The 11,825-nt window shown below is 31.7% G+C and overlaps 2 long non-coding RNA genes across 2 annotated transcripts; one reads left to right on the top strand and one right to left on the bottom strand.

Annotated features, from left to right (window-relative positions):
• The first annotated feature begins 989 nt into the window (after positions 1 to 989).
• Positions 990 to 1,805, top strand: LOC111511759 (uncharacterized). Its single transcript, XR_012464209.1, has 2 exons — positions 990 to 1,078; positions 1,372 to 1,805. It is a non-coding gene; the product is annotated as an uncharacterized lncRNA (long non-coding RNA).
• Positions 1,806 to 4,365: 2,560 nt separating this feature from the next.
• Positions 4,366 to 8,682, bottom strand: LOC141480175 (uncharacterized). The gene is made up of 2 exons (XR_012464211.1): positions 8,610 to 8,682; positions 4,366 to 4,544 (listed from the first exon to the last, which is right to left on the bottom strand). It is a non-coding gene; the product is annotated as an uncharacterized lncRNA (long non-coding RNA).
• Between the last annotated feature and the right edge of the window lie 3,143 nt (positions 8,683 to 11,825).

Below are 11,825 nucleotides of genomic sequence, written 5' to 3'. Positions count from 1 at the left end.
TTTGAATGTATCTTGAGGAGGTAGGAATGTCTTGAAATCAATGCTTGAAATCCATTTTCAGTCGTTTCTCTTCCCTGGAAAAAGCTTGGAATTGTTATATTATCTGTCTAGAGCAAATTGGAATATTTGCCTAGATACATAACTCCAATGTTGCAATCCTTCCCCTTGCCAACATTTCGGAAGTTACTCTGCTGCCCTTTTCAAGCCTTTTTTAAAATATTTTCAATTGAATTACAACTACAGATCTGATAAGAACTCAAGTTTTTTTTATTTTCAGGGTAGAGAAATCCTAAAAATGGATTCCTGAAATCTTTCATAATCGTTAGGTAGAATCTTAGCATTTCCCTGTATTATGATCACTCTACTATGAAACATTTTATGTTGGATACATTCAACGAAAATTGAGAAGACAAGCATTCACTTGTTATTGGGTATTCTTCAATATTGCTAAAAGCCAACAAATTTTTTTAGGGCTATCCTCTGGACAATGGCATGTGGTCGTGATGATTTGAGAGAAAAAGCTGGGAATCTGCATAACTACAGAATTTGTGAAGGGCATTTTGAGGACAAACACTTTCTCAATCACCTTAAAAACAGACTGAAGCCTAATGCTGTGCCATCGATATTTCCCACATTGGAAATTTCCTCAAACTAACATTGGAATCACATATACGCTGCATTCACCACAGTAATCGGTAAATACAAAAATTGCAATGAGTTTTTTGCAATCATCATGTTAGATTCATCTCATCTGCTGCTAGTTATCGAATATATCAGACATGTTTGTCTCCATATTAGTATCAATTTTAAGTGAGTTTGAAGTAGTCAAACAACCGTTGATTAATATTCAGATTGCTTCAAACTTTGCAGTTCACAATTGTGGGATTGTCCTCATTCAGAACAAAAACAAATCTATCATTGAAACTTAACTCATTTGTATTTTCGGGCACATTTTCATTATATCCAATATAGTAATTGATTTCTTCTTCACAGCTGATGAAGATACTTCTGGATATCAAAACCATCTAGATTCTGAACATTCTGTGGTAGATTCAGCAGAATATTCTTTTGAACCCAGGTAATAAAACAATTCTGTATCATAATAAGAAATTGGGCATTTTTGTGGAGAGAATAAGGTGTGAATTATTTTTTGGCCTTTATTCTCAGAATCAAAAAATAGAAATCACTAATTCTATGAAAGAAGTAAAATCAAAAAAATTACAAACGCTCTCCATTGACCGCTATGTATATATCATTCAAAGACGTTTGATTCATTCACAAAAAGAAAGAAAGAGTTCATCTGAAACAGTTATTCCCCTGCCTATATGCCAACGACAGGTGCTGGGTTAAATGTTTCAAATCTTTTTTCAGGTCAGCATCGAGAACCACTACAGCTTTTAAGTACAGCATTACCCCCATTACCTGAAGAAATGATATCTCCAGATTCTTATACACAAACATCTCCTCATTGCTCAGCTCACAACCCTCGAAAAGAGAATCTTAGAAGTGTTACCAAAAACTGAGAATTACCGTTTGAAAAATCAGGTTGAGGAGCTGGAGAAAATGTTATTGACTGCTAAAAAAAAGTTTTCGAAAACCTTTTTTTGCAAGATTACAAAAACAAAAAAAAGTTTTGGAAAACCTTTCTTTGCAAGATTACAAAAACCTGACAAGTTTTTTCCTTCAAAGATTTTGGCTGATTTCATCAATATCCAAGTTTTGCAATCACAGAAAAAACCTAAGGGACGAAGATATTCAACTGAATTCAAAACAGAATGCCTTGGAATGTACTTTACTGGACATAAGTTGTATAAAAATAAATTAGTTAAAACCCTCTGTTTACCCAGCTACAGAACACTATTGAGGCATGTTGAGAATATCAAAATTAAACCATGATTGAATAATTCAGTTTTAAAGTTTCCACAGATCAAGGTCAAAAATTTGTCTGAACATGATAAATTATGTGTATTGTGTTTTGATTAAATGGCAATCAAATCTAATTTATTTTGCGACTTAGGCAGTGATGAGATAACCGGTTTGGAAGATTATGGTAATGTGCTAAAATCATTTCATCCAGCTGAAAATGTCACAACATTCTTGGTGAAAGGGCTATTCAGGAACTGGAATCAACCCTTATCGTTTTATTTTCATCGCTCCACCTGCACTCCAGAAAAGTTGAAAGAAATTATTTTTGAAACTATACAGACACTCTTTGAATGTGGATTGAAAGTTACTGTAGTGGTTAGTGACCTGGGATCAAATAACTGGAAGTTGTCAAATATGATTGGTGTGACTTTAGAAAAACCATTTTTTTATGTGAATGATAAAAAAATATTCCAGATGTTTGATACCCCTCATCTCATAAAATTGACGAGGAATAACCTTTTACGTCACCATTTTGTTTTTGAAAATAGGAAGACTTCATGGGAACATATAAAAACTCTTTACCAACATGACAAAAACTATTCTTTGAGAGCTGTTCCCAAATTGAAAGATTCCCATATTTTCCCAAATGGATTTGAGAAAATGAAGGTTAAATTAGCCACCCAGGTGTTGAGTGAAACTGTTTCTGCTAGTTTAAGCCTCTACATACGGTTTGGAGTTCTACCAGCAACAGCTGCCCCAACAACTGAAGTTGTGGATAAATTTGATAAATTGTTTGATTTGATGAATTCTTCTACAACAAAAAACACAAAGACATATAATCGTGCTTATAAGGGATTGAAATATCAGGTTGATTTTTTGGAAGATTCAGACAAGTTCCTGAAAGAGTTAATAATTTTGGATAAAAATAGTTGTAATATAACTAATCGACTGAAATTTATTAAGGGCTGGAGAATTTCCATTAATGGATTGAGACAGTTATGGACCATTGTTAAAGAATTGAAGTTTGAATACCTCTTCACTTGTAGGATCAACCAGGATAGGGTGGAAAACTTTTTTGGACAAATAAGACAGCAAAATGGGAATTGTAGCAATCCAACTCCCATTCAGTTCCAAAGAAGTTTCAAAAAATTATTATGTGTGAACTTATTGAATTCTGGAACTGAAAACTGTGAAGGTGATACAGACCAAATTTTGTTGAAAATTGCAGATTTTCCACGGCAAAGTAGATCTGAAATTGAGGAAGTGATCACTGTAAAAAACCCACACAATCCATCAATTGATACAGATTATAGATCTCATGACCTATTAGAACAAAATATCATCAGGTTTATATGTGGGTACCTGATAAATAAAACTATAAAAATCCATTGTTGTGATTGTTGCCTTCAGTATTCCAGAACATATACTGATTTAGATGATGAATCTTTGTATTGTTATTTTAGGGCTTATGAAAACGGTAGTCTGGACACCTTTGGAAATTTAAAAATGCCCCATAATGATTTTGTCTATTTTATTCAACCTTGGAAGTAAGCTTTCAAAATAATTTTGAATCTTTTCTCACTCAGAGTAATGTTATACAACGATTCGTAACTTCCTTTAAAAAATTTGTTTTTGTTCATCATTGTCAGAATTTTCTTCTTTTTCACTTACTGAAATTATATAGTAGAGTTAGACTATTTTATTATCTGAAATATATTAATAGAAATTTCAGATTTCACAGAAATATTCAGAAAAAAAAGAAAAAATAAATTAATTATTTGGAAGCACCAATGAATGTTGAAGATCCATATACAGTGTCACACATAAAGTCCGCATCAAATGGGATTTTTTTTTGTTCATCTCTTCAAGCAACTTTTGATATCTCCATTAGGTTGTGCTTTAAAAATGATGCCAAATGACATGCATATGACCGATCAAGTGATTTTTCTTCCCTGTTCAATTTGACATTTTTTCCAAAAAATGTTCAGAAAAGCAGTTATTGCTCGAAATTTCGAAAATCGGTAAAGAGAAAAAATGATTGTTTTTTCATTTTTTACCCATATATCAATTTTTAGCTCTCTAGTACAAATTTAGTTTTTTTACAATTTTTCGAAAATTTGATATTTGCCGATTTCTCAAATTTAGCCAAACCTCAACAAAGTTAGTGCTTTATGCCTAACTTATCTTTCCAACGCATTTTTATTACCAATTGCAATTCTAAATACAACTTATTTCGCAAAAATTTAAAACACCAGAAAAAATTATGCCAAAAATGATGCAAAGTTGATACAGTTTTTAAAAACAGATAAATATTTCACTTTATTTCTACTAGCATAATTAAAAAACAATATCAATGAAAAGTCAATAAATTATTCTTTACTGCACTTTTCAAACAGTTAAACTTTGATTTACTAATTACGAAAAATTACAACGAAATTAAACTAAGGGTACTGTGGAAACAATTGAACTGAACTGAATAAGCAAAATATTTTATTGTCATATGACATTTGTTGAATAACTCAAAATAGTGTTTATCAGTTTTAGATTTAAAATAGTTTATTCGTTGTCTAGTGTGTTGTTAAAAATGCTGAATCTTCAAGAGAAAATTGAAATCGTTTTAATATGCGGCGAGAATACCGGTCACCGACAAGTAGCTGATATTTTCAATGCCAGACATCCTGCAAGAAATATTCATCAGTCAACAGTTAGTAGGATAATAGCTAAGTTTAAATCTAAAGCACATCAGCCTTCAGACATACTGAAGAAGTGGAATTTGAAATATGTTTGGATGTCTTAGAACATAAAAAAACAAGTATTCAAGATATTGCAGGTAGAACAGATGTTAACCGAGAGAGTGTACGACGTATTTTACACAAAAATAAATTTACGCCTTATAAACCGAAATTTATCAATACATTAAAAGAAAGGGACTTCGATATGCGCTTGTATTTTTCTTTTTAGTTTCAAGGGGAAAAAGAAGAAAATTATCATTTTCCTCATCAAATTTTATGGACAGATGAAGCGACCTTCTCTTCAAATGGCGTTGTGAGCTCGCAAAACTGCAGGTGGTGGGCAAAAGAAAACCCACATTTCGTAATTGAATGTCGAGATCAATATTCGTTTAAGACGAATGTATGACGTGGCATATTAAACGATCAAATTATAGGACTATACTTTTTTAGACATAATTTAAATTCTGCGGACTACCTACACTTTGTGAATACCGAACTATCTGAAGTTTTGGATAATATGCCCCTTCAAGTGAGAAATGTTGTGTGGTATCAGTGTGATGGTGCACCTATTTATACTACAAGGGTGGTTAAAAAGCGTCTTTTGGAAATATTTAGGGGCAAAGTAATCAATCGCAATATGGAACACTTTTGACCGCCTAGATCTCCTGATATAACCCCACTAGATTTCTTCTTGTGGGGTTACTTAAAACAAAAGGTGTATAAGCAAAGAACTTTTCGAGATATAAACCATTTAGAGGCAGTTATTCGAGAATGTGTTGTAAGCACGAAACCCCGTAGTATAAAGAATGCAGTTAAAGATGTTTTAAAAAGGACAATTGATTGCATTGAACGTGGTGGAAGGCACACCGAAATGTGACTTTTTATTTTGTATTTCTATTGGTATTTACATGGTTTAGGCATATGTTTAGATTTGATTTAGTGTTCTCAATTTAAATTATAACTTTATTTTAACAGATATTTGTTAGAATTTTTTACGGTTTAGTTTTCTAGGCAACAAAATCTAAATTGATTTCTGAAGTAATTTTGTTCATTCATACCTCATAAAATATATTTAGTAAATGTGAAATTACTTTCGTATAATTCCTTCCCTTAGTTTAATTGCGTTGTAATTGTTCGTAATTAGTAAATCAAAGTTTAACTGTTTGAAAAGTGCAGTAAAGAATAAATTATTGACTTTTCATTGATATTGTTTTTTAATTATGCTTATGTATCAAGCTATTTCGCAAAAAGTAGAAATAAAGTGAAATATTTATCTGTTTTTAAAAACTGTATCAACTTTGCATCATTTTTGGCATAATTTTTTCTGGTGTTTTAAATTTTTGCGAAATAAGTTGTATTTAGAATTGCAATCGGTAATAAAAATGCGTTGGAAAGATAAGTTAGGCATAAAGCACTAACTTTGTTGAGGTTTCGCTAAATTTGAGAAATCGGCAAATGTCAAATTTTCGAAAAACTGTAAAAAACCTAAATTTGTACTAGAGAGCTAAAAATTAATATATGGGTAAAAAATGAAAAAACAATCATCTTTTTTCTTTACCGATTTTCGAAATTTCGAGCAATAACTGCTTTTCTGAACATTTTTTGGAAAAAATGTCAAATTTGACAAGGAAGAAAAATCACTTGATCGGTCATATGCATGTCATTTGGCATCATTTTTAAAGCACAACCTAATGGAGATATCAAAAGTTGCTTGAAGAGATGAACAAAAAAAAATCCCATTTGATGCGGACTTTATGTGTGACACTGTATGTAAATATATTCAATAACACAAAGGTCACGGAAATTTTATCCCAGTTGAGATGAAATTTAAAAAACAATTTACATAATACTTAAAGAATCTATGATAGTTAATATAACTTTTAAAAACTTATTATTTCGTTTCAATGAAACTGTGTTCAACTTCTACTTCACCAAATCATTGAAAATAGGAAACAAAAACCTTCTTTATTTGATAAAGCTCTCTGAACAGCTGTCATTTGCAAAAACAAATTTGTCTGGGATACTAGATTACATTCAGATTTCCAAGACTGAATCAATTCAGGTATTTAAGGATTACACTATACTTTTCTGTACAGTACATACATACATGATGTGTATCTTATAAATGTTATCTGACCGATTCAAGGTACATATGTAAATAATAATAATATAGAAACTGTTCAAGTAAAAATTATTTCTATGTAATACAAAACCTTTAGGCTTGTATTACATAGAAATGTAATACAAGCCGGCTTGTATTAAAAGTTATTTTAGAAGAAACCCCCCTTCTTTTTTGAGAACAAATTACTTATCTGTTAAAAATACTATAGAGACACATACATACATGCATGCATGTATGTATACATTACATTACACTAATACATTTTTTACAAACAACTGCATTTTTTTTGAGAGTTTCAGTTACTAACGTTTGTGAGTCGCTTGTTAATTTTTCTATTCAAGTGAGTTCATACATAATTTCAAACTGAATTTGATCATATTTGGAATTTAGACGACTTCAAATACATGTTCAAGAACAAATTCAAACAATATTTGATAGAGAAAACATTTAATTGCGTTTCTGATTTTTATGATTGACTTTTTTTTCAATTTCTACCCTGTTTCACACTGAAGTATTATGGAACAAAGCTGCTATTATTGATAGAAGTGGTACAGAATTTTGTAACAATTGGATGGTGATATTCAACAAATGAGGTATGCTGACAAAAATAAGATAATCTTTAGTTGAGGATCATAACAGACTATAATCGCCCCTTAATGAAACCTTTTGATTAGAGCTCAATTTCCCATACACCATACTCACACTCGATGCACGTTTCAGTAACCAAATTAGCATCTTATTAATTGATGTTTAATATCAATTTCACTTCTGAAGATGCTAACTTGTATAGTGAAAACGTGCAACAAGTACAAAAATGTTTGGAGTTCAAGAAATTGGGCTCCATTCGAATGTTTCTTCTTTAACACCAAAGGTTCCAGTCACATCTACGGCTATTAATGTATGAATAGAGGAAAATTTCTGCGTGGGTTGCAATAAACCAACGAGATGATGTTTTCCGTAAAGTGATTCTCATTTTTTGTGCCAGTCAAATCTAATTTTGAAACCCTATCACTTCTTATATTATTTGAAAGAATTACAAATAGTATCGTATCAATATATTATTCATTATGGTGAATAAAATAGCAACAATCAAATGACGAACCTTATTTTATTAGATGAAGTCTTTTGAAAAAAAAGTTAAATTTCATGAATTATGACAAGATAAAATTTCCAGTACGCCTCTTTTATAGACACCATGTCGCAAGTCTGGCCCTGAGTAATCCGCTTTTCAAGATGGCGTCTTCATACTTTTTGGGATCAAAGGCGGCATCATAGAGTGTCCCTGCTGATTGTTAGGTATGCTGTGGTTGTGTAAATTATGAAGTATTATTTTCCTGTACCTATTCAATTAAAATGAATTTACCGAAACTGTAGAACAGATATTTGTTTTTCGGTATCGTAGTTGTTTTCAATCTCAACCGACAAAGGAAAGTTGGCCTCATTTGAAACTTGAAAGTACTTGGATATTTGAAGAAGACTAATAATACTTCAAATTAGTGTACCAATCGAATTCACCTCCTATTCTTGAAGGTTTCAGTGACGCTGATTGGGCCAGAGATATAAATACAAGAAAGTCTTCTGTAGTGCAGTGATCGTCTCGTGAACAAAACTGTGTGACTTATCTTTTTGTGAAGCACAATTCATTGTAGCATTTCAATTTCAGAAGTGTTCTGGGTACAAATGTTGTTGATAGACTTAGGATTTGATTTAACACATATTCCTACCCAAATTATTCAAGGTAAAGTGCTATCCACATAGCTAAACAAAGTAAATGTGAAACTAAACTGAAACATTGACATAAGAATCTCTTTTGTGCGAGATGTACTTTGTAAAGAATTGAGACAATTAATGTATGTACAATCAAAACTTCAAGTAGCTAATTCACTTACCAATATACCTACTAATTATTAAATTTGAAAAACGTCGAGTTTTTAGGTTACAAATGATGTTTCTGTCTTCTTCTTCTTTTGCTTCCTTAATCGCATTTGACCAGAGCGTATCCCATTACATAACATAATAGGAGGTTCTGACTTGCTCGGAGCAATACCGTAACATTACTTGTTGTCTGCCCTTAACTTGTCTGAAGTTTTTGTGTAGGTAGTTCTTCATAACTTTTTGAACTCACTGATATAGTCTATTATATTTTTTATTTTGTACAAAAAGATGTGTTGTTGGAAAACGGTACACAGAACACAAACATAAATTTTGTGGGTGTTTTTCAATTAGGCTTTCACCCATCTGCTAGGAATGTTTAGTTTGTTGAATTGTGTTATTGAGTTAGCATCTGTATTGTTTATTTTTCTGTGGTTCTGTCACAAGTTGTAATGATTGTATTTTTGATATAGGTACATGTATTTTCGCATTTTGAAAGTATCATTAAATGATAATTATGAAACTTCGTTTCATTAACAGCTTTTAACAACTTTCACTGATATAGTGGAGATTAGACTTATAAATACAGATGTCGCCATTCAGCTCTCAATGTCTAATGTATGTTCCATTCGGTTTTAATCTGTCATTTATTAATACACACCAAATCCGTTTGTTAGGGAAGCTATAGATTATGATGTAGATGACCCTTCCCGAAATAGAAGGTCCCTACACTCTGTCGAATGAGGTCCTCATGTCCCCCGTTAACGGACGAATAGCTTTTTCATCCATCCCACCCCACCCAGGTAGGGGTACCCTGTGAAGAGCGGTACTGATGTCTGAGGACTTCATACGGCCAACATCCCCTCAATCATAAACCCATTTGTCCTTCTTTGACAAAAATCAGCTAAAAGGGTAAAGGAGCTGGGCTCCAACCTCATTGTAATGAAAACGCTTGGTCGGTACACACACAAATTACAGAAATGTCAGTGTTCTTTGCATTGAATATCTTTTGCTGATTGAAGTATGAAAAAGATAGAGAGATTAAATAATTGATTAGTGAGGTAAATGCAAAAGACCAGAATTAGTTGTGTCCCATTTCGTCTTTTGCACTACTTTACAACGTACATAGGAGAAAGAATCATGGCTTATATTTTTTGTAATTTGGATTGTCAATTGTCAGTGTGATACTTCGAAATTTAACAGTGACGTCATCTACAAAATTTACTTATGTCCAGTGGGGATTTATCTTCACTTTGGTCACAATAGAGCTTAAACCAGTAGTCTCACTCTCGTCGGAACCTTTGATTTTTGTGTCTCAGTTTCTTTTTTTTTGGACGACTGCGCATCCATAATCCACCGACCGGAGTGGTTTTGTCAACGTTTGACATTTTATACACTGCTTAACAAGTGAATAATAGATATAAGCTAATTGACAGTAAAATTTCATGGAAATGACTGTTTTGTAGTAATGTAGATTATGAAACGCTTTGAATTTTTTATTAAAATTGTTACACGCTTTTCCTCGCTCCTTGTCTGTTTGGTTGAAATTTTGCAATCGATTAAATAAGTTATTGAGGAGCTAAAGGAATTTGCAACTTCAAACAGCTTAGAACTGGATAAAATGCAATATTTTTGCATACTGTATGAATAATATGAAACGTATAAAATCTAACAAAGTTCGTAAAGCATGTTGGAAAGTTTCTAATGAATGGAAAGAATTGATTTGCTTGTCCAACTTACAGGCACCACAGCAAATTAAATAAGAGCTTAAAAAATAAATACCTTCTGAATAGTGTTTATAAACAAATGATAGTATCATTTGTTTATAAACACTATATTCAATTAGTGAAGTCATTGGACGTTCAAAAACATCATGATTCCTATTAACTCATATATAACTAAAACCTTCCTAAGCGAAAGATAAAAGTTGGGAACTTTTCACCAAATCCTCAGACTAACAAAAGACAATAGAGAGGCCTTTTCCATCCTTACATTGAAGGCAGCATAACTTTGTTTGTTTACGGGAAGTAAGTTGACCATAAAACAGTGGCGGTTGGTTTAGTTGATAATTGGAGGGATAGTATATATATTTATAAAATAAATCATTTCAGGTGAAAATGTATTCTTTTCAGATAGTTCCTGCACGAAATCTGATTTATTATTGAAGATCATGAAAATGAGGCCAGTTTATCACCACCTAAGTACCTATTAGATTTTTATTTACGTATGGCTTTATAATAAAGCGCGTGGTTTACTGGGTTGAAATTAAATTATTTCATATGAACTAATTCATAACAATGATAAATATTTATTTCAAAAGTAATGAACTTTGCTTCATATAATCAGATGAAGAAATTTGTGATTTATTCTCAGATTTTATAAACAAGCGGTACGGTTTGTGAGATCCGATATGAAGAATTTTCGATTAGAAATCATGATTTCATTCAAAATTGGTATCTAGGGGTCTTTGTGGACCGACATTATGAAAGGGGATATTTTTGATCTGTTTAAAATCTGTTTTTCCGTTAATCAGCATGTTTTCAATGATAATTTTTTTGATCTTATTCTTATAAATGAAGTTCTTGAAACTAGATTTATATTATTTCATTATTTGACACATCCCAACCAAAAAAGGTTAAAAAAATGACAACCGTCATTTCTTAATGAATATTGTCTGTATGCAACGCGAAAGCCTCGTGCAAAGAAATTGAAACCAAAACAGAAATCATATTCTTTGTATGACTTAAGTTAGTTGTTAAGTGAGGTTGTACAAGAATAACTATTTAGTATACAAACTGAACATTGAGCAGAAAGCTTTTTAATCTGTTGATCACAGAATGAATATGACTTATGGCACACATTTGAAAAACATATTTTGCATTTTTGAATACAGTTTTTTTTTTCATTTACGTGAATGATTTTTCGTAATTAAGAATTCGTCAACATGAATTATTGAAAAAAAAAAAAACAATGTCGGTCCACAAAGACCCCCATAGATATCAATTTTGAATGAAATCACATAATAATATCAAACCTCAATCGTAATTATAAATATTCATGATTTCTCATCGAAAATTCTTTATATCGGACCTCACAAACCGTATCGCTTGTTTATCAAATCTGAGAATAAATCACAAATTTCTTCATCTGATTATATGAAGCAAAGTTCATTACTTTAAAATTAACATTTATCATTGTTATGAATTAGTTCATTCAACCCAGTAAACCACGCG

Source organism: Leptinotarsa decemlineata, unplaced genomic scaffold (genome assembly GCF_025532065.1).
Source record: "Leptinotarsa decemlineata unplaced genomic scaffold, Ldec_3_MD MMD2_P_RNA_scaffold_6, whole genome shotgun sequence".
NCBI classification, from domain to species: Eukaryota; Metazoa; Arthropoda; class Insecta; order Coleoptera; family Chrysomelidae; genus Leptinotarsa; species Leptinotarsa decemlineata.
This window is presented reverse-complemented; position numbering and strand designations above follow the sequence as displayed.